Source organism: Saimiri boliviensis, chromosome 3 (assembly GCF_048565385.1).
Source record: "Saimiri boliviensis isolate mSaiBol1 chromosome 3, mSaiBol1.pri, whole genome shotgun sequence".
NCBI lineage: Eukaryota > Metazoa > Chordata > Mammalia > Primates > Cebidae > Saimiri > Saimiri boliviensis.
Window position 1 is genome coordinate 114563567 of NC_133451.1, and position 11963 is coordinate 114575529.

Here is an 11963-nt window from a genome sequence, read left to right on the forward strand (position 1 = left end):
GTTTAAACTCCTCATTGGAGAGCTAGTCTAGAGATTCACTTATTTCTATGGGTTTTTCCCCCCTGTGTACATGAAGCACCCATGTTAATAAACCTCTGTTCATTTTTATCTTGTTAATCTGTCTTTTGTTACAGGAACTATGAACTAAGGACTATGGTTCAGAACTATAACGGGTAGAGAGAAAACTCTTTTTCCTACCTTCTGGAGGACAAAATTAAGGACCATAGCCCCCAGTAATGCCAGCCAGAGCTGACAGGACTGAAAGAGAGATGTGTCTATTGGCCCTAGCCAGCCAGAACAATAGGCCGCAAGTTCATGAGCCACAAGGGTCACCCGTGAGTACCATCTGTGTACAGGGAGCAGGTGATGAGGGACATCAACAATGAGGCCAGTGACCAACCATAAGGTGGTGCAGGGAGCCAAACATGGGAACCTGAAGCCCCCTCTCTTCAGCACCCTAAGATGGCCCTCACTAAGCCTCTATATCCAAACGCCATCTTAGGCAAGAGAAGGGAAAGGGGAAAACCTTGGAACACCCTGAACATTCACCTGGACCAGAGTATTTAAACCAGAAAAGATATCTTTACTTGGCAAGCCATTTCTCCCCCTCCCACAAGCATCCTACACACATAGACTGGAAGTTTGAGAGTAAGATTATATCAGTAATAGAAAATAAATCATGTGTTCTTCGGGTATCTGAGTCATAGCATATTGCCTTTTAAGGACTAAGTAAAACAAAGGATAGTGTTAAAGAAAAATTATCCAGTGATGCCTCTTAAAGTGCCATAAGGCAGACTTTATTCAGGACCATTGTGATAGCTTGGGGCTGCTGCTATGGAGTCTTGCTATGGTGAAGAGAAATTGGCCTCTACTCTGAATACAGCATGGGCAAGTGAACTTATAGCTAAGGAATAGGGTGGGCATGGGGGACAGCAGATAGAAAGTTACTAAAAGGAAACTTCAAGGTAAGGGGGATTCTGGCTAACCCGACCTAACAGGATTCTTGCAGAAGGTGGATCATGGCAATCAGGCATCATCTGGGGGCCAATGGAGGATGAGAAACCCAATCAGGTATTAAGGATGATCAGATACAGAGGGTGGGAGGTTCTGGCTAACTTTACTCCAAAGAGTTCTTTTGCTAAAACTGGATTTTACAAGGAAGTGCACAGATGGGCCTAGGAAAAGGCTCTTGAGCAAAACTTGGCGAGGCCCAGAATTTTTGTGAACAGAGGAACACAGAATAACCTGTGGTATTTCGGTTAAGTTTTTTTTCTAAAATGTCTGAGAGCATCCATCAAAAGGAGGTGTACCATCAGTATTTTGGACCATTTTCTAACATGTCTTTTTGTATTTTTACTTGCATGTGGCTTACTTTTGACTAATAACAGCATCTACAAAACAAAAGATACCCGGCGAATTTTATCGTGCATGTGTTTACAAAACCTTGCTTCAAATGAGTTATATCATTTACGGCCCTTTGTCGTGCAATCTTATGGCAGGCAGCTTCTGCTATATTAAAAATTAGATTAAATTAATTGGATTTTTAAAACGTTTTGTTAAACCAAGGAATGAAGTAAATAAGCATCCCTAATACATTTTAATTTACATTCACATTTATGCTCCAGGCCCAGCTTCAGAATACATATTGTGTAGACACAGACACACACACTCTCCTTCACTCTGTCTCTCTCACAAACACACACACTCACGCAGCCTTAGCCTTAGATGTGAAAAACCATCTTATCTGGCAAAAGAACACACCTATCTGAAACTTAAAGAGGCTGGAAATAATGAATTTTTTTTTCTGGACTAAATAAAAACCCACTTTGCCTTGTTCCCTTCAGAATATAGCGGAAAGCCTTTCCATTTAGGCAAGGGCTAATTGTTCAATAGAAAATGCCAGTGAAGCTCATTGTAACAGGATTCTATCCATCTGTAATTTCCATTCCCAGAACCAAATACTTACATCTGTTCCCATGTCTCCCAAAATATCAGTACCCTTGGTGGTAAAGGGAAACAGCTACAGATTGTCATTTCATTCTGGAGAGCCATTCAGAAAGAAAGGGGTGTACTATAAGCTTGGGACTAAGAACAGATTGAATTCATTAAAAAGGCACAAGCCAAACTGTTCCTCTCTGGTACATGAAAAATTATCACTGTTGTTGTTAAAACCATATGTTCTAGGTAAGAGGACAGGTTTTGTATTCGCTCTAGCATTTGTTCTGAGGAATGTTGATGTACTTAATGCTAATATGTGCTTAGCAGTAATTTGCAAATAGGAAAAGTAACCAAGAGTTCAAGAAATGAGTAAGAAGGGTCAGAAGCCTCATCTGAAATATTTCCCAGTTATCATTGTGTCCGAATGTTAGTGCATACATAAGGATTTATGTCATCATTTCATAGCTTTTGGCAAGTAGGGTCAAACTTCAAAAGAGTTTGTTTCCTCCTTAAAAAAAAAAAAAGTCTTAAATTTTTTAAGTTTCCATACAGTGAAATTGGTAGAGGCTTTGATCACTTGACCTGAAATGATACTGATTTGTGTCTTTCAGCTGAAACTCTGCTCAGTTCCTCAGTCCCAGGTTTAAAAAAAAACCCAACACCCCACTTAATTGATGTATAGCATATGAAGTACGCATGAAGTATAGCAATGTGCACTAAAAAGAAAATCATAAAGTGTTCAGCCTGATGAATTATAACCAGGTGAACACACTCACCATTTATGTATCCATTCTCTATTTGATGAGCTTTGGTTGTTTCTATTTTTAGCTGATTAATGCTGTAAGAACATTATTGTTAGTGTCTTTTGATACACATGGATATGCATTGCTGTTGGTTCTATAGCTAGGAGAGAAATTGTTTGGTTACAGAGTATATATATCTATTCAATTTTAATAGAAAATGCCAGTCTTACAAAGAGGTTGTGCCAATTTACATTACCACCAGACATTTTTGGGAATTATAATTGCTCCCATCTCTTCCTATTCCTTGGTAGCATCAGCCTTTTTAAGTTTGGTCATTTCAGTGGGTTGTATTCCATCGTGGTTTTAATTTGCATTTCCCTGAAAACGAACAAGGTTGACTATCTTTTCCTGTATTTTTTGGTCCCTTAAGTATCTTCTTTTGTGAAAAGCCTAATAGAAAATTGTGTCCACTTTTCTAGTGTGTTGTTTATCTTTTTCTTTTTGATTTGCAGGAATTCTGTGTAAATTCTGGAAACTATTTCTTGGTTAGTAATATGCATTCCACATATTCTTTCTTTCTGTAGCTTTAAAAACTCCCTCACTAAGATATTTTGATGAACAGAAATTCTTGTTATTAGGTTGCCCAATTTGTCAATCTTTTGACTTAATGTTATTGCCTTTTCTGTCCAAAAAAAATTTCCTTACCCACAAGTCAAGAAGAAATGCTCCTATGTGATTTCCTAAAAGGTTTATCATTTTGCCTTTCACATTGCACAGTCCATGTAGATTTGATTTCTGTGTATAGTGTAAAGTAAGAGTGAAGTTTTATTTTATTCTTAAAGTAGATAACCAATAAATTTAGCACCCATTATTGTAATGACTGTTTTTCCACCAGGTCTCTGCATTTATAAAATTCAAGTGTCCATATATGTGTTGCTCTGTTTCCAGACTCTCTATTATGTTCCACTGGTCTATTTATCCATTTGTACCAATCCCACACTTAGTGCAATTACTGTAATTTTAAAAATTACTGTATCGTTATAGGTCTTTCTACAGGGTGGAATAATTTCCTCTCATTCTTGGGTTCGGCTATTTTTGGTCTTTTGCATGTCCACATACATTTTGGAGTCAGCCTGTAAATTGCAATGAAAATTGTTGGGCTTTTAATTCAAATTGTTTAGAATCTACAGGTTAGATGGGGAGAATTAACATTTTACAATATTGAGTCTTACAATCTATCAACAAAGTACATCAATAAACAGTAAATCTATAGATCTAGTATTTCCTTCAATTTATTTAGTTTTTCCTTTAATTGTGTTTAATTATTAATAATTTAATTTAGTGACATAATATTTGTAATTGATTTTTACATATGTCTTGAACATTTTAGATGTATTTCCAAATATTTCCTTTTTGATGATATTATAAATTCCAAACCCCAGTGTGATAGTATTAGGAGTTGGGGCCTTTGGGCTCTAATTTAGGTAATAAGGGTGGAACCCTCATGAATGGGATTAGTGCCCTTGTAAAAGACAATTCAGAGAGCTAGTTTGCTCTTTTCCTACCACTTGAGGAAAATAAGAAGTTAGCTGTCTGCAGTCCGGAAAGGCCCCTATCCAGAACCTGACCTGCTGGACCCCTGATCTCTGTTTCCAACCTCCATAACTCTAAAAAATACATTTCTGTTGTTTATAAGTCATCCAGCCTATAATTGCTACAGCAGCCTGAACTAAGACAGGAAGAAATTGACAATTGAATAATACTATTTGGAGTCCTCAATGCCCCACTTTCAATAATGGACAGAACTAGGCAGAAGGTAGACTGGGCATGGTGGCTCATGCCTATAATCCCAGCACTTTGGGAGGCCAAGCTGGTGTAACGTGAGGTCAGGAGTTCAAGACCAGCCTGGCCAACATGGTGAAACCCCATTTCTACTAATAATACAAAAATTATCTGGGCATGGTGGCACATGCCTGTAATCCCAGCTACTCAAGAAGCTGAGGCAGGAGAATCACTTGAACCCAGGAGGCAGAGGTTGCAGTGAACAGAGATCATGCCATTGTACTCCACCCTGAGCAACATGCCATCTCAAAAAAAAAAAAAAAAAAGAAAGAAAGAAACAAAAAGATCTAGGCAGAAGATAAACAAGGAAATTGAATACTTGGACAACAATATAAACCAAATAGATCAACACTCATCTATAGACTACACCCAACAACAGCAGAATACACATTCTTCTCATTCTCCAGAATGGACTACATGCTAGGTTATAAAACAAGCCTCAGCAAATTTAAAACAAATAGAACTATTAAAAGAGTATGTTGTCAGAATACAATGTAATCAAGTTAGAAAACAATGACAGAGAGAAATTTGGGAAACTTACAAATACATGGACTTAAACAACATTCTACTTTAAGAATAAAATAAAACTTCACTTAAACAATACATGGATTAAAAGCAGCACATCTTGTGAGACTTACTCACCATCACAAGAACAGCACAGGAAAGACCTCCTGCAGGTCCCTCCCACCAGGTCCCTCTCACAACACATGGGAATTCAAGATGACATTTGGGTGAGGACACAGCCAAGCCATACCACTTGCCTAGGAGAAAATCTCTAACCATGGACTTGTCGTTCCATCATTCCTCTTGGCCTGAGTTGCTGAGTGACATGTGGAGGAGAGTGACCTGCAGAGGCCAGAAAACATGCTCTGAACTGAGACTCAAAAGCAAATTAGACTACTGTCCTGTTGGCCTCACCACATTTTTGTGTCCTGCGTTAAAGCAGGTAGTGCAATCCTAACAGAGTCGTCTTTAGACTCACAAAGCAAGACAGCTGCTCTTCTGTGTTCTCCACGTGTTCCCTCCTCCAGGGCGTCCTCAGAGACGAATCCCTCCTCTGAAGCTACGGTGCCTGATATTCATCACTCTGCAGGAATATTTACCTCAGAAGCCAGGAGGATTTGCAGCAGCTACTTGACAAGGAAAAGGTCCTCCTGGCCGGCACCCAGCCATGATCCTACATCTTAATCGTTGACTCTCCCGCCACACACGGCTTCCAGGGGATGCTCTTTCCTCATCTTGGCAACCCTGTATCTGGTCTCCCACAGAAGCGACAACAGGCTAAAGTCAATTTTCTAGGCAAATGTACCGTAAGTAAATATTGATTCTAGACCTCAGTATTTCCTCTTTGACTGTTATTTAATCCTGCATGTCCGCAAGCAGATTTAGTCCATGCGCAGTCTAACTGAGCTAATTCTCACGGTACCAGGAGGGCTTCTTGACAAGTCTCCATTGACAAGAAGACCTCATGCTCCTTCTTCTGTCATAAAAAAGTGGAAATGGGTGGCTGGCAACATGGCTGAACAGGAACAGCTTCAGTCTGCAGCTCCCAGTGAGATCAACACAGAAGGCTGGTGATTTCTGCATTTCCAACTGAAGTGCCCAGCTCATCTCATTGGGACTGGTTAGACAGTGGGTACAGCCAACAGAGGGCGAACCAAAGCAGGATGGAGCACTGCCTGACCCGGGAAGTGCAAGGGGTCGGGGAACTGCCTCCCCTAGCCAAGGGAAGCCATGAGGAACGGTGCCCAGATACTACACTTTTCCCATGCTCTTCGCAACCCACACACCAGGAGATTCTCTCGGATGCTTACACCACAAGGGCCCTGGGTTTCAAGCACAAAACTGGGTGGTCCTTTAGGGAGACACTGAGCTAGCCGCAGGGGCATCTTTTGGTTTGGGTTTTTTCCCGAGTGGCGCCTGGTATGCCAGCAAGAGAGAACCTTTCACTCCCCTGGAAAGGAGGCTGAAGCCAGGGAGCCAAGTGGTCTAGCTCAGTGGATCCCACCCCATGGAGCCCAGCAAGCTAATGCCGCTTGACCCAGCAACCCCATTACTGAGTATATACCCAAAAGATTATAAAACTTTCTACTATAAAGACACATGCACACGTATGTTTGTTGCAGCACTATTCAAAATAGCAAACACTTGGAACCAACCCAAAAGGCCATCAATGATAGACTGGATAAAGAAAACGTGGCGACCGCGTGTGAGCTGCTGGTGGGGTGGTCAGCACAATGCCCAAGGCCAAGGGCAAGACCCAGAGGCAGAAGTTTGGTTACAATGTCAACCGAAAGTGTCTGAACCGGAATGCTCGCTGGAAGGCAGCGCCGTGGATCGAGTGCTCCCACATCCAGCATGCTGGGACCACGCTAAATCGGTGGGGCAGAACCTGGCCGAGATGGGGTTGGCTGTGGACCCCAACAAGGCGGTGCCCCTCGCAAGAGAAAGGTGAAGGTCATGGAGGTGGGCATAGAGGAGAGGCCTAAGGAGCTTGTGTGGAAGCCCTATGTGCTGAATGACCTGGAGGCAGAAGCCAGACTTCCAGAAAAGAAATACTCTGTCTCGGGACCTTATCGACTACGTAGGCTACATGGTGGAGAACCACAGGGAGGACTATGAGGCCATGGCCAGCGATGAGAAGAATTACTATCAAGATACCCCAAAAACAGATTCAGAATAAGATCAATGTCTATAAACGCTTTTACCCGGCAGAGTGGCAAGACTTCCTTGATTCTTTGCAGAAGAATAAGATGGAGGTTGCGTGACTGGTTTACATCACACCTGCCCCAGGCTGAGGCCTCTCCCTGGACCAGGGAAAAGGCCTGAAGCTGGAGCCAGCGTGTAAGGCAAGGAGGGCTGTGTGGTTCCAGAGGGGCTGGCCAGATCCCATGGAATTAGAAGGTTTTACACACACACACACACACACACACACACGAACACATACTCCCCACTCTGGGGAAGGAACTGTTATCAGAGGCTCCAATTTATATTCTTCTGGGGGTTCATGGAAAAGCCAGAACCTGCTGTTTTCAGGGTGGGTGGTTTATTTGAATATCTGTGTACATAAGAAAATAAAGATATTTTACTTCTCTGAAAAAAAAAAAAAAAAGAAAAATGTGGCACATATATACCATGGAATACTATGCAGCCATAAAAAAGGATGTGTTCATGTCCTTGGCAGGGACATGGATGAAGCTGGAAGCCATCATTTTCGGCAAACTAACACAAGAACAGAAAACCAAACACCTCATGTTCTCACTCGTAAGTGGGAGTTGAACAACGAGAACACACGGACACAGGGAGGGAAACATCACACACCAGGGCCTGTTGGGAGGTGGGCATCTAGGGGAGGGATAGAATTAGGAGAAATACCTAATGTAGATGATAGGTTGATGGGTGCAGCCAACCATCATGGCACTTGTATACCTTTGCAACACCCCTGCACATTCTGCACATGTATCCCGGAACTTAAAGTGTAATTAAAAAAAAAAAAAAGTGAAAGTGGCTCAGTGTGATGGTTTAGAAAGTAATTCCAGCAGTTTGGGAGGCTGAAACAGGAGAATTGCTTGAGCCCAGAGGTTTGAGACTAATCTGGGCAACATAGCCAGATCGCATCTCTATAAGCAATATTTTTTAAAAAATTGGCCAGGCATGGTAGCATGTACCTGTAGTCCCAGCTGCTCTCGAAGTTGAGGTGGGAGGATCACTTGGGCCCAGGAGTTTGAGATTGCAGTGAGTCATGGTTGTGCCACTGCACTGTAGCCTGGGGACAGAGTGAGACTTTGTCTCTTCCTGAAAGAAGGAAGAGAAGGGGAGAGAAGGGGAGGGGAGGGGAGGGGAGGGGAAAGGAAGGAAGAGAAGGAAAGGAAGGAGGGAGGAGGTGTAAGGGAGGGAGGAAGAAAGCAAGGAGAAAGGAAGGGAAGGAGGGAAGGAGGCAGGACGGAGCGGGGGTAAGGGAGGGAGGAAGAAAGGAAAGAGGAGGGAAGGATGGAGGGAGGGAGGGAAAGGAAAGGGAAGGGAAAGGCAAGGTAAGGGAGGGAGGGAGGGAAGGAGGGAGGGAGGAGGGAAGGAAGGAAGGAAGGAAAGGGAAGTACTTTCACTTTTCCCAGTAGCATTTGGCATATGCTTAGAGGCATTTTGAAACACTATAGGATTCTCATGGAAGACTATTTTTTAAATATCTGAGTGTCAGCAAGAAGGGTGAGTGCCTTTGAATATGTATTCTTATTACTAGAAACTTTCCAGGATTGCTGAAATTACATTATAGTCTTAAAATCCTTTTTATTTGTTTATGGACAAAAAAGCCTAGATCGTCAGAATCCAGCATAAAGCCACATGCAACTGTATTTCCTAATATTAATATTCTGTGGAATAAGATGACATTAGAAAGAGATTAGTTCCTGCTAGACACACGTTTTTACATAAACGAATGTCGGATCCTATAGTTTCACGGCAGAACTTTATGTCTGCAAATCAAAAAAGCACAACATAGATTCATCTTACCTTCTCCTGTGTTCCTAAACAAACTGTAACCTTGAATCATGATTTCATTGTCATAGACAGTAGAATTTCATCAAATAGCTGTGACACCAACTATGTCAAAGTTATGAAGGTGAAAACCAAATTCTCAGTTTACATGTTTCATGCAATAATCTACAAATATATTTCCTCAATCTCCAAAAACATATAAATATTTAATGGCACAGAGCCTTTTCCAATGCTCAAGTGAGAATAAGGCACATTTGCTTCTTAGACTAGATTTTAACCTGAAACTCATAAATCATGAGGACTGTCAGTGAAGGCAAAAGAGTCATCTTTCCTTTAGTCTAAACAAAAGCCCTGGGAATGAACCTCAGAAGAAAAAACTTTGAAGACGTGTGCCCCCAGAATATGTTTCTGTGCATCTCTGTAATATTATATGTGCCTACAGCTATTGTATACATTGTATATTATATCACACTAGAGGCTTTTAAAGAGGTGATATTTCACATGCATATAACTTTAAAACAAGACTTCTTCTGTAGTCAGTAAGTTACTAGCCTCTGAGACCCATAAGAGAAATTCTGAATTGAAAATTTTCCTCCAGAAAAGGTCAGAAAGACCTGGCAAGTAATAATTTAATATTTTTTTCTTCTGTATAACACTCAACATATCCAGTTTTTTTTTTCTCTAATCAGGATCTATAAATACAATAAAAATAAATAATATTTCGCCACAGAACATATACACATATTCTGGCTAAAGACCAAATGCAATCTAATCTTCCCAGTAAGTGGAGAATAATTGTCAAAGTCATCTATCTTAACATTTTATCAAGTTTTATTTTAAAGACAGAATTTGTTCTGTCTTTAAAATAAAGAAAAAAATTGTAAAGGAAACAATTTTTATGAAGTCTATCAACACTAAAAATGTGCTCGTAAACCCCAGATCTGGTCTGAAATAGAATATGGGAAAGGTAAGTTCATGAAAATGCATGAACTATAAAAATGGTTTTTATTACTGGTAGGTAGTTTCACCAGAAAGCCATTATTAAATTAATAATTAACCCTTAAAAGAGAAAACTAAAAACAAATAAAGTAAATATGTAGCACTTACTGACCAACACTGGACACGCTGAGTCCGAACCATTTTCTAGCTGATTCTGCTCCCAGCTTTTCCACTCGGAACATGGCAATCTTGAGTGAGATGCCCCGGCAGGACCTGCTCAGGCCAGGGGTCTTGATGGAACATTATCCTACAGGAGCTCTGTACCCTGGCACCTAATGCGGTTTTACAAAAAGAATTGATAAGACAACCTACCATCACTTTGAAGTGAGAACTTGGAGGCTGAGATAGGTGTTTCACACCTGTAATCTCAGAACTTTGGGAGGCTGAGGCGGGAGGATCGCTTGAGCCCAGGAGTTCAAGACTGCATTAAAGTATGCTCATGCCACCCACTCCAGCCTGAGCAACAAAGCAAAGCACTGTCTTAAAAAAGAAGATTGGTCATTAATTATTGACTTGAACATCAATGCACATCAATATGTATAATTTTGAAGATGGCTCTGTTAAGTCCTATAATCAGCTTCTAGTTTCTCCACACTGAAAATCCTGGAATGGGCTTTCTGTTTATTTGGCCTGGCAACTCAGACTCTATCTCTGTCTTTCTCTCTGTCTCTCTCTCTGTCTCTCTCTGTCTCTCTCTCTCTCTCTCTCTTTCTCTCTCTCTCTTTCTCTCTTTCTCTCCTTCCTCCCTCCCAAATCTTTCATTCATCAACAATCATTTTGAAATAATCAGCTATCTGCAAGCTACAGTGATAGGATGGCAGTTAAAATCACATCATGGGAGTTTAGTCACCTCAGATTCAGGATCTGAATTGAAACTAGAATTTCCATTATTGCTCCTGGCTCATTTAGGCACTACTCAGAAAATATTTGCTGAACTTGGCACTCTGTTCTAGTCACTCAGGATATAGCAGTGAACACAAAAAAATCCTTGCTCACACAGAATTTATATTCTAGCTGGGGGAGACAAGAGAGCAGACGAATATGTAATATTCTGGGTGGCTGGAAGTGCTATGAAGAGAAATAAAGCAGGAGAGGGAACAGAACATGACGTGCAGGGGCTACGGTGGCTTACAATGGACTGGTCAGAGAAGGCTGTGTGATGCACTGACGTCTGAGAAGAAGACTGAAGAAGAGCAGGTGAGTCAGGCAGATTCACAGAGAACCAAGCATTGGAGAGAGTAAGTGCAAAGGCTTGAAGGCAGCCATGTGCTAGATGTGTTCAAGGAACAAGAAAGAAACCAGAGTGGTCGACGCAGTGTGAATTGGGGGAAGGACTGGGCAAGGAAAATGGTAATGAATGAAGAAGGTAACCTGGAGCCACGTAATAGAGGGACTTAGACAATGATAGGAATTTAGGGTTTTACTCTGAGAGAGGCGGAAAACCAGCCAAGAGTCTTAAACAAAGGAGTGGCAAGATCTGACTTACGCTTTCAAAAGATTACCCTGGAAGGTATGTGAAAGAAATGATTGGAGAGTTAGAAGGAAATAATCAGAGATGTTAATTACAAGACTATTCAAGGCTTCCGTTTTTTTTGTTTTTTGTTTTTTGGTTTTTTTTTTGAGACGGAGTTTCGCTCTTGTTACCCAGGCTGGAGTGCAATGGTGCGATCTCGGCTCACCGCAACCTCCGCCTCCCGGGTTCAGGCAATTCCCCTGCCTCAACCTCCTGAGTAGCTGGGATTACAGGCACGCGCCACCATGCCCAGCTAATTTTTTTTGTATTTTTAGTAGAGACGGGGTTTCACCATGTTGACCAGGATGGTCTCGATCTCTTGACCTCGTGATCCACCCGCCTCAGCCTCCCAAAGTGCTGGGATTACAGGCTTGAGCCACCGCGCCCGGCTAAGGCTTCCGTTTTTAACTCTATTGGAGTAACAAGCGCTGGCCTTG

The 11963-nt window shown here is 41.6% G+C and overlaps 1 pseudogene; it reads left to right on the forward strand.

The window, feature by feature from the left end:
* Positions 1 to 6760: 6760 nt before the first annotated feature.
* Positions 6761 to 7291, forward strand: LOC101033812 (nucleolar protein 16 pseudogene; annotated as a pseudogene).
* The last annotated feature ends 4672 nt before the right edge of the window (positions 7292 to 11963 follow it).